Source organism: Staurois parvus, unplaced genomic scaffold (assembly GCF_062004578.1).
Source record: "Staurois parvus isolate SC_StPar_1 unplaced genomic scaffold, SC_StPar_1.0 ptg000277l, whole genome shotgun sequence".
NCBI classification, from domain to species: Eukaryota; Metazoa; Chordata; class Amphibia; order Anura; family Ranidae; genus Staurois; species Staurois parvus.
Window position 1 is genome coordinate 462,492 of NW_028318073.1, and position 12,268 is coordinate 474,759.

Below are 12,268 nucleotides of genomic sequence, written 5' to 3' on the forward strand. Positions count from 1 at the left end.
TATATAATAAAATAAACATTTAAACATATCCATGGTCATGTGTGTCCTCTCTGGTGGAACCTGGCTGACTATAGGTACAATAGCCATTGCCAAGTAATACTCTGTATCCTCAATTTGTCTACCTTCAAGTTTATTCATGCCCACCATTACAGAATATTTCTCTTTAGAGCACTGCTGCTGTCATCTTGTTGGAACCAGCCCATGGCCTATCCCTTGACCTTCTCATAGATGGACTAGACAACTCCCCTGAATCCATTAACATATAAGGTGCACTCACCATGGAATTGCTTGACAGTGCTGGGGTGCCATACGCATAGTTGCCAAGAGTCCCTAATTGCCTGGAACACTCACACATTTTTAAATGTGTCCCTGGTTCTGTTCCGGAAATGGACTACTGTCAATCAGGCAAGCAGAGCGATACTCACACACTCACTGCACTGTCACCGGGCATCACATTGTTCAACATAATGATGCAGCCAAGCACAGATCCCTCCTTCTACCTCCTCCCCTCCAGCAGTGATCATCAAGAGGCTACTGGGGACTCCCTGGCTGTGTCTGGATGTGAGGCAGAGCCTGCTGCAAAGAAGGTGCACGCTGAGAGACTGCAGAGAGAGGAGACAGATTTGTAAGTGTCTGTGTGATTGTGTCAACCCTTATCTGCAGGAGGTGCATGGAGATCTGGACACGCACTATGCAGAGACTGTTCTCTCTGTCTTGTTTAATCTCTTTTTGACCACTACAGTGTGATCGTCCAGTTCTAGGAGGGCGTCATATGACCTCCTCCCAGAACGTGCCCCCCTGGCGCTGTCTGTGATCGCTGTGTCCTTTGGACACAGCTGGTCACATGACTCGGTAAAGAGCCAATCACAGAGGCCTTTTACCACGTGATCAGCTGTTTCCAATCACAGCTGATCACCATGTAAATACACTTGCTGGTTATCGGCAGTACTTTCCTCACGCTGTCACAGCATGAGGAAAATACTGCTCATAACCAGCAACTGTGAAAGCAGAAATCTCTACACTGATAATCAGGCCACTGATCATCAGTGCCCCGGTTATCAGTGCAGCCCCAAATGTGCCCAGCAGTGTTGCCAAGCAGTGCCCAGCAGTGCTGCCCATCAGTGCCCTCAGTTAGTGCCACCAGTCAGTGCCCAGCAGTGCTGCTTATTAGTGCCCATCATTGCCGCCTATCAGTGCCACATATCAGTTCAGCCTCATCAGTGCCACCTCATCAATGCCCACCACTGCTGCCTCATCAGTGCAGCTCATCAGTGCTGCCTCATCAGTGCCCATCAGTGCTGTCTATCAGTGCCCATCAGTGCAGCCTCATCAATGCACATCAGAGAAGGAGAAAAATTTCCTGTTTGCAAAAAACTTTTTAGAACCACCTTTCGCTGCAATTACAGCTGCAAGTCTTTTTGGGTATGTCTCTACCAGCTTTGCACATCTAGAGAGTGAATTTTTTGCCCATTCTTCTTTGCAAAATAGCTAAAGCTCTGTCAGATTGGATGGAGAGCATCTGTGAACAGCAATTTTCAAATCTTGCCACAGATTCTCAATTGGATTTAGGTCTGGACTTTGACTGGGCCATTCTAACACATGAATATACTTTGATCTAAACCATTCCATTGTAGCTCTGGCTATATCTTTAGGGTTGTTGTTCTGCTAGAAGATGAACCTCTGCCCCAGTCTCAAGTTTTTTGCAGACTCTAACATCTAACTCTAAAGAATGCCCTGTATTTGGCTCCATCTTCCCATCCACTCTGATCAGCGTCCCTGTCCCTGCTGAAGAAAAGCATCCCCACAACATGATGCTGCCACCACCATGTTTCACAGTGGGGATGGTGTGTTCAGGGTGATGTGCAGTGTTAGTTTTCCGCCACACATAGCATTTTGTTTTTAGGCCAAAAAGTTAAATTTTAGCCTCATCTGACCAGAGCACCTTCTTCCACATGTTTGCTCTATCCCCCACATGGCTTCTCGCAAATTGCAAATGGGACTGCTTATGGCTTTCTTTCAATAATGGCTTTCTTCTTTCCACTCTTCCATAAAGGCCAGATTTGTGGAGTGCACGACTAATAGTTGTCCTGTGGACAGAATCTACCATTATAATTTTTCAAAAATATTTTTTACATTTTTATTTATTTATTTCAGTTACTTACATAGTACATTCACATCAGTCCCTAGCCCTCAAGGGGCGTACAATCTAAGGTCCCTAACTCACATTCATACATACACATACTAGGGACAATTTAGACAGGAGATAATGAACCTACCAGCATGTCTTTGGAGTGTGGGAGGAAACCAGAGTACCCGGAGGAAACCCATGCAGGCACAGGGAGAACATGCAAACTCCAGGCAGGTGGTGCCATGGTTGGGATTTGAACCGACGACCCTAGTACTGCCAGGTGGAAGTGCTAACCATTTAGCCACTGTGCTGCCCATTTTATTTTTTATATTATTATTATGTTTTGGTTTTTTTTTAAATTCTTTTTAAACATTGATATTATAATTTTTGGCTATAAACTAATTCGGGTTTTTGGGTTTTTTTACTAAAAAGATAGCTGAATACATTTTGGCCAAGATTTATGAAGAAAGATTATTTATTTGCAAAATTTTATAAGAAAAACACTTTTTTTTCAAAAATTTATATAGCAAAAAAATAAAATTCCCAGTGGTGAATAAATACCACCAAAATAAAGTTTTATCTGTCTCAAAAAAATGCTAAAAAAAAGTGTTGCATGACTGCGCAATTGTCATTCAAAGTGTGATAGCACTGAAAGCTGAAAATTGGCCTGGACAGGAAAGGGGGAAAGTGTCCTGACTTGAAGTGGTCAAATAAACATTATGAGCAAAAACAAACAATTTTGCACTCACATGGAGAGGTGCCTGTAGAAGTGAGTACACCCCTCACATTTTAGTAAATATTTTATTCTATCTTTTCATGTGACAACACTGAAGAAATGACACTTTGCTACAATGAAAAGTAGTGAGTGTACAGCTTGTATAACAGAGTACATTTGCTGTCCCCTCATAACTCAACACACAGCCATTAATGTCTAAACTGCTGGCAACAAAAGTTTTTTTTCTTCGATATGTCAGTATAGTACAGTTTCCGCATCAGCATGCGTGTTTCTTCTGTGTTAGTACAGTTCTGATTCTGTTTCAGCAGACATGTTTTTTGATATGTCAGTATGTTATTGATTCAGTGCCTAAAGGCATGTTTCTGCTGTGTAAATTTGATACTGATCCTGTGTCTGCTGACATGTTTCTGGTGTGTCAGTATGGTACAAATCCTATGAGTTGAAATGTGTGTTTGGCTGTGCCAGTACGATATTGAATATACTATCTCTGCTGACTTTAGTTGGTTTTGATTCAACTTCTGTCAAATTGATAATGATGTTGTTATAATTTTGTTAGTCTTGATAAATAAGCTCGTTTTGTATGTTATGTGAGTGATGGGAGAAAAGAGAGGCACAGGGTAGCTTACTTAAGGGAGAAAAAAGGATACATTTACCTATGAACACAAATGCCTACAAGTGCATTTTTCTTGTGAAATGACAGGCATATGCACAGCCTTCAACAATTGTGATAACCCCCTGGTTTACTTGCTGGAGCAAGTATCTGCTTGTATCTGGGCCTCTAGAACTGCAACAGGCCCTGAGCTCTTGCTAGGTTGTCTAATGAATGATCTGGGATTGACAAAAATTGTCTCAGGATGGAAAGCTTGACAGCCCCCTTAGGATAGTATAATCTTAGTTGAATAACGGGCTTTCTAAAATAATGAAATTTAGTAAAAAATGAAAAAAAACACATATTTGAAGTGCTTCATGCAAACACACACACACAGATATATGCTTAAGCAAGATTATGCGTTTTTCTTTCCTTCAGCCAAGGATTGAAGGAAAGAAAGTCACTCGATTTCCCCATCAACACAGTCGGAGGTTTCCCTGCTATCAGAATACAATGATCACTGCTGTCGGCCCTAGCCACCGCCAGGGATTGCAAAAAAAAAAAACCAGGCTGGTTGTTCTGAAGTCAATCTATGGGCAAGCAACCAGTGTGGGGGTGCCATTAACAATTAATATCACTGCCACGCCCCTGGTAAATGCAACAGGTTCCTCTGTGTGTCAGGAAATGCCCTATTTTGCATACATTCCTGACATGCAGTAATCTTAATCTAGTTTCAATCCCCAATTTTTATGAGTAGAATAAAAGATGAGGTTATGCTGAGTAAGTAAAAACTAAGTATTTCAAGCCTTCATGTGCACCCACAAAATAGTATCCAAAATTATCCAAAGATGATGCTTAACCATAAATGAGGGAACTAGAATTTTTACTTCAGCATGTGCAGCAATACTCTATTTGTGTAAAATGCAAAATATTGTGAGCTGCTATACAACACCAGTGGTGAAAAATTATGTTTATGAAATAATAATTATGAAGTTGTGAATCACTCACATTCACACACCCATACAAAATGTGTTATATAACATAAATATCCAACAAGTGCCGCATTTCACCTAAAATTTAAACCAAAACAACCAACATAAATTGTTTCCTAATAAGTGTCCATGAGTTGATACTCTAAATGGTTGTATATCTTCACAAATGCTTGAATTGCAAAATTACTACTTGAAACACTCTGTAAACCAATAAACATATGTTTACACCTCCACCAGATGTGTTCTCACCTGATGTATATGACCAAACCGCTAAATGAGGTCACATATAGCATGTGTCCCTTATATGGACTGATGTCTTGTGTCCTATGAGCATGTATCTTCTCCACTCTCCTAGCTCTCCTCCTCCATCAAATACGCACCAAAAAGAGGTGACCAAAACATAGTGCTTTATAGAGGTAACCCATAAAGACCACATCAAGGGTACCATAACAACTATGTACATTATAATAACAGCTATCAAGGATATGGATATCAAAATCCCAAACCACAGAGACCTAAATTTAAAAAAACCAGCATAGACTATCAAATTCCCACACAGAATAGATATACACCATTGGTATACAATGAACCAGAATACACTGCCCCAACTTCTTTTTTCGGATGGAATAAACCACGTGGAAGGGGAGAGTACAGAGAAAGACAAGAAAGAGAGGATGTAGGGGAGGAAGAAGAACACAACAAAAAAAAGTGAACAATAGGAGAAAGTATTTTTAACCTTAGTAGGGGAGCACTCACGAAGGAAGAGGTACAGATTCCGGATAAGGGATTAAAAGTTGCTCCAACTAAAGGTTGAAACCTAAATGATGTAAGAATGGGAGAACATCATACAAATCTTAGAAACAGGTCTACCTTCAATCCAGTGGCTACAGGCAATAGATATATTGATATGTTCAAGAAATTAGCTATAGAGGCTCTAGATAGCCTGCTGATCACAAAATATAAAGAAACTACAGAGATTAAGAGGGCATAGAGAAAGAGGAAAAACATAGTTATTCGCCCAGTTGATAAAGGGGGAGGGTTAGTAATGTTATCCAAGGAATATTATGAACAGGAAATTAATAAAATGTTGAGTGATAGGAACACATACGCAATTTTGAAGGAAAACCCTACCAAACAATATAAAAAGGAATTGGAAAAAATAGTGATATATGGAAGCAGGAAGGGTATATTGAATAAAAAAGAAGAAAAATATTTAATTCCATCTTTATGTAAATTACTGATCATATACTACATGGTTTAAAAAATCCACAAGGATAGCAAACAACCTCCAGGAAGGCCCATCATTAATGGGATAGATTCCCTAACAGCCAGAATAGGGGAATATGTGGATTGTTTCTTACAACCACTAGTACTACAGACACCAGCGTATCTTAAATCAACTAAGCATATCATACAATTAATTCAAAACATACAGGTAACACAGCAAACTATTCTACGTACAGCTGATGTATCAGCATTGTATTCTAATATAGTGCACGAAGGGGCAATAAAGGCAGCAAAGTGGGCATTAAACAAATACTCAACACTAACACATAAGCATCAAAAGTGTATCATTAAATGTTTAATGTGCTGCCTCAAACACAATTATTTTTGGTATCAGGGAGCATACTATCTACAAATAGCAGGAGTAGCTATGGAAGCTAAGTTTGCTCCCAGCATTGCAAACTTGTACAATGGCTAAGTGGGAAGAAGAAACAATTTTTGAAAAAGTAAAGAAGGAAGTCACCATGTAGACCAAGAGATTCACAGAATCTAATTATAGTGTGGCAAGGAGAACAAAAATCTTTACATGAATTCTTTGTCAGTTTGAATAGTAATGAAAAAAATATTAAATTAAGTTGGGAGATTAGCCCGCACAATATAAATTTTTTGGATTTAGAAATGATCAGAGATGAGAGTGCTATTTATACTAAAACATATTTTAAAAACACTGACAGAAATGCCTACATTCCTATAAATAGCTGCCTTTTTAAACCATGGCTCACAAATATCCCAAGGGGACAATTTATGCGTATTAGAAGAAATTGTAGTAAACCTCAAGATTATGATGTATAAAGTAAAATTATAGCAGAAAGATTTATACAAAGGGGATATCAGGAAGAAGAGATTGACAAGGAAAGAAACAAAATAAGGGAGGAAAATAGAAATGTATTCATAATAAACCCATAGAAAAGGAAGATATGCATATACTGGTAGTTCTAGAATATAATAAGCAATATAAAGCAATAGAGCATATTATCCGTAGGCATTGGAAAATATTAAAACAGTATAAGCATTTGAATAAAATTGTACCAGGACAACCCAGATGTATATATAAAAATGCCCACAATTTAAGAGACAAACTGGTTAGAAACATTATTGAACCGCCAAACAAAAATAGAAACAGTTTTTTGACATGTATAGGATTCTATGCACGTGGAAGATGTTACAGATGTAGCAGGGTGAACAATAATCCAAAATGGAGATTTGCATTTGTATCCAGTCACAGGTAAGGAATACAAAATTCAACAATTTATATTGTGTGATACTAAAGGGGTAGTATATGCTCTCAAATGCCCATGTGATCTGATATACATAGGTAGGACCAAAAGAATTGTAAAAGATAGAATGAAGGAACATATAATATAATATAAATAGAGGATTTAAACATCACCATTTATCACAGCATTTTTACATAGCACAAAACAAAGATGCTAGACAATTACAATTTCAGGTTATAGTGAAACATATTAGCCACTGGAAGGGGGATAATAAAATTAGCACTCCGCAAAAAAGAATCGAGGTGGAGTCATGAATTGAAGAGCCTAGCACCTTTAGGTCTAAATAAAGAATTTGATTTGATCTCCTTTATTAGTAATGCATGATTTTAACATTTGAAAAATAATAAAATATTAAACTTTAGGGGGTATTGAAATTGGAAGTGACAGTCATGGGGACCTATCTCTTCAGGGAGTCCTACCCCGCTCTCAGCTAATACTGGAATCCTCTACTCTTCCAACCACTCCATCCCCCACAGTTACTACCTCTTGTACCTCTATCCCCTCCCTCCTAGATTGTAAGCTCCAAGGAGCAGGGCCCTCGAATCCCTCTTGTATTGAATCTACACCTGTATTTGTATTGTATTTATAGGATAGTAGTTAGAACGGGGTTGGCTATAAATACCAACATCCCCTATTCAATTTTATTCACAATTTTATTTCATTCTTAATATATTTAATATTTCATATATGACATATATATAATATGTCGGAATTTATTGTATTCAATGTTAGTACATTTTGTGCATGTGCACTGTATTTAATAAACATTGTTTTATCAGAATAGAGCTAATGTAGTAGCATATATTATGCTGATAGTACAGGGAGAGGTATATTATAGGTAATTTATGCCAAGTTTAAACAAAAAGGTTTATCCTACGCCAACAATGCATGTTACATCTTGCTTATGGGCATAGTATAACATATAGGTCCAACATTTGTGTTCAAATTAGGTTTTATATAAGGTTTTAATTGGCGTCAATAAATAAGGTGACAGACTAAGGGTAAATGGCTACTCACATTTTAGGCTATGGCAATATGGTGCCCAGGCAGACTATATATACACAGATATGAGCGCCGTGATGTCCAATCATTCCCCCTGATGAAGCCACGTGACCCAGTGGCGTAATGCGTAGGGGAGGGGCTTTGACATTACGATACTCATAGGAAGGAGAGTGCAATACAGCTGGCTGCACACTAGCGAATGGAGGATCCATTTCAGTAGCAGTACCTTAATGCTGGATATTGTTTTACCCATAAATGTTTTGTAAGGATAAAGCACTATGTTTTGGTCACCTCTTTTCGGTGCATATTTGATGGAGGAGGAAAGCTAGGAGAGTGGAGGAGATTCATGCTCATGGGACACAAGACATCTGTCCATATAAGGGACACATGCCATATATGACCTCACTTTGCCATATGCCATATATGACCTCACCGCGGTTTGGTCATATACATCAGGTGAGAGCACATCCGCTGGAGGCGTAAACATATGTTTATTGGTTTAGAGTATGAAAGCACAAGGTGTTTCAAGAAGTAATTTTGCAATTCAAACATCTGTGAGGTTATACAACCATATAGGGTATCAATTCATGGACACTTATTAAGAGACGTTTATGTTGGTTGTTTTGGTTTAAATTATAGGTGAAGCGCGGCACTTGATGGATATTTAAACTCTCCATTTGTGTTGAGCAATTGTTGTTTACATACACGTGCATGCCCTATGCATCTGTTTGAATATGCATGTATGTGTGGGCCGATGGAGGTAATTTTATTTTTATATACAGTAAACAGAAGTGCGAGCGCCTTGAACATAGACCAGAAAAGCTGCTATGCACAAAAAGGTAACCAATATCACCCTGGAATAATAATAATATACAAAAAAGTGCAGCGCTGAAATAACTATGATATCCAAGTAAATCTATACAATCAATAACTTAAGATCAATAAAATCCCATCTAAAATCCGATGATAAAATAGTTGATAAATATAATCAAAAGTTCTGATGTATAAACAATCAATAAGATAAGGTGACTCTTGTGCTCTGGTGACTCTGGACCCGGTATCAGTGCAATAGTGGTAAAGGTAATGCGCACTCACCGGACGCGCATATTAATTGCGCCTTATGTTATTAGTCCAGATGTCATCAGATAGGAGAGGGTCAGGAGCTGGATGGTCTTCCCTCTAAGGGATGGTGGGTCATCAGACAGGATACTATGGGGTTGGTACAGGTGGTCCTCGTCCTCTAGGGTTCCCCCTTTCTAAAACCTGATGTTACTCACTGGGTATGCAGATATCCACTCAAGGTGTAATGATCCGTCCTGGAGTAGTGGGTCTGTAGGTTTAAAGAGCTCCTCCAAGGGGTAAGAACAAGGATACTCCCATAGTGTAGTAGGTAATTAAAACAACTTTATTGTGAGGCATCAAAGAGTAAAAACAACAGACAGTGATGGATCAGGACTAACCATCTGTTTTAAAGATGGCCGCCGGAGCTCCACGTTGCTCCGGCGTCAATTACGTCACAGCGTCATGTGGCTCCTCCTGACGCCTATTGTGCTCAAACACGTCCTCAGAGGGGGCTCACCAATCACACCGCGTCATCCGCCATTAGTATTTATAGAAAAATCAGCACATGCGCAGAGTCGCAGCCATATTGGAGAAGCGCAAAACATATTGCGCAGGTGCGAAAGTTTGGGCGCCATTGTTCGTTGGTTTCCCCATATGTGAAGACAGAGCAGACAGGCGTCTGAGTGTCTGGAGCCTGTAATCCTACTGCGCATGCATGAAGGCTTCGGCGCCATTTTCTTTGGTTTATCTGATATCTATAGACAGGGCAGATGGACGTCTGAATATCTGGACATTGGACGTGGCAAACGTGAAAGACAGCAAATAATAATGTGCTGATTTTTCTATAAATACTAACGGCGGACGACGCGGTGTGATTGTCGACCCCCCTCCGAGGACGTGTATATATATTTTGATGTTCAGTCATTTTATGAACAGCAGCATTTATTTTGATTTATTGTTTATTTCTTTGGCGCAAGGTTTCTGTTTATGATTTGCTATTTACTTATAATGCTCACAATGGCATAACCATGTGACCACGCTAACTAGTGTGAAGACCTGCTTTCTTTTGTGACTCCTTACTGGAAGAAGTAGTCTCAGATGTGCTTCGCATTGGTCATCACAGTCACATGACCTAACTGACCAAGGAGCAATTGCCATTGCAAGCATTGTGATTGATATTCACTCCGCGCTGTGTATTGTGGGGGATGGGACATTACAGCAGCGGGGTCCGGGGAGTGGCCAGAATACTTGGAGTTAGTTATCCTTTTCATTTTTCTTGAAAAAGTGAACTTGCACAAAGGTCATAAGACATAAACACTGCAGCTGCTATTTCTTTATTCCACATTCTTTGCTTTCAGAAAATATATTATTTTATACATTGTTTGGGGGAATTTTAAGTAATTTTGTTAAGCCAAAGAATGGGCATTTCAGGTTAGATTTACAATGTTGTGGTGCTTTGTGTACAGTATGTTAACGTATAATGCGTTATGGCAGATCATTCGTTTAAATGGACTTCCTAGTGCACCAAAAAAAGTTCAGACATTCTTTGTGTTAAATGTGTAAAAATATTAACATATGAAACTAAAACAAAAAAAGTTTAAATATGAATAGTTAATAAAATAGAAACAAAAAAAAATAAAATCAGTAGTTGAAGAGAGGAGACTTTTTTTTATTTCTCCAAAAAAAGTGGGTGCACTCTCCCTTTAAAATGTAAAAGTGCCAATGTGCATATATTAAAGTTATACCTAAACAAACATATATATAGACACACGTGTTATTCAATAATGATTTTTTTATTATTGAATAATACATGTGTGTATATGCACTGCTCAGAAAAATGAAAGAAACACTCTGAAAACACATCAGATCTCAATGGGGGAAATATCATGCTGGATATCTATATTGCTATGAGCTGGGTAATGTGTTAGGAATGTAAGGATACCCCATCGTTTGATGGAAATGAAAATTATCAACCTACAGAGGACTGGATTCAAAGATACCCCGAAAATCAAAGTGAAAAAATTATGCAGCAGGCTAGTCCATTTTGCTGAAATTTCATTGCAGCAACTTAAAATGGTACTCAGAAGTTTGTATGGCCCCATGTGCTTGTATGCATGCCTGACAATGTCGGGATATGCTCCTAATGAGACTACGGATGGTGTCCTGGGGTATTTCCTCTCAAATCTGGACCAGGGCATCACTGAGCAGCTGGACAGTCTGAGGTGCAACCTGGCGGCCTCAAATGGACCGAAACATGATATCCTAGAGATGTTCTATTGGATTTAGGTCAGGTGAGCGTGGGGACCATTCAATGGTATTAATTCCTTCATCCTCCAGGAACTGCCTGCATACTCTCGCCACATGAGGCCGGGCATTAACGTGCACCAGGATGAACCCAGGACCCACTGCACCAGCGTAGTGTTAGACAATGGGTCCAAGGATTTCTTCCTGATACCTAATGGCAGTCAGGGTGCCATTGTCTAGCCTGTAGAGGTCTGTGTGTCCCTCCATGGATATGCTTCCCCAGACCAATACTGACCCACCACCAAAATGGTCATGCTGAACAATGTTACAGGCAGCATATCGTTCTCCACGGCTTCTCCAGAACCTGCTCTCATCTGTGAAAAGCACAGGGTGCCAGTGCTGGACCTACCAATTCTGGTGTTCAGTGGCGAATGCCAATCGAGCTCTATGATGCCAGGCAGTGAGTACAGGGCCCACTAGAGGACGTCGGGCCCTCAGGCCACCCTCATGAAGTCTGTTTCTGATTGTTTGGTCAGAGAAATTCCCACCAGTGGCCTGCTGGAGGTCATTTTGTAGGGCTCTGGCAGTGCTCATCCTGTTCCTCCTTGCACAAAGGAGCAGATACCAGTCCTGCTGATGGGTTCTATGGCCCTGTCCAGCTCTCCTAGAGTAACTGCCTTGTCTCCTGGAATCTCCTCCATGCTCATGAGACTGTGCTGGGAGATACAGCAAACCTTCTGGCAATGGCACGTATCGATGTTAATTCCTGGAGGAGTTGGACTGACTGTGCAGGTATCGTCTTATGCTACCAGCAGTGACACTGACCCCAGCCAAATGCAAAACTAGTGAAAAACAGTCAGAAAAGATGAGTAGGGAAAAAATGTCAATGGCCTCCACCTGTAAAACCATTCTTGTTTTGGGAGTCATCTCATTGTTGCCCATCTAGTGCACCTG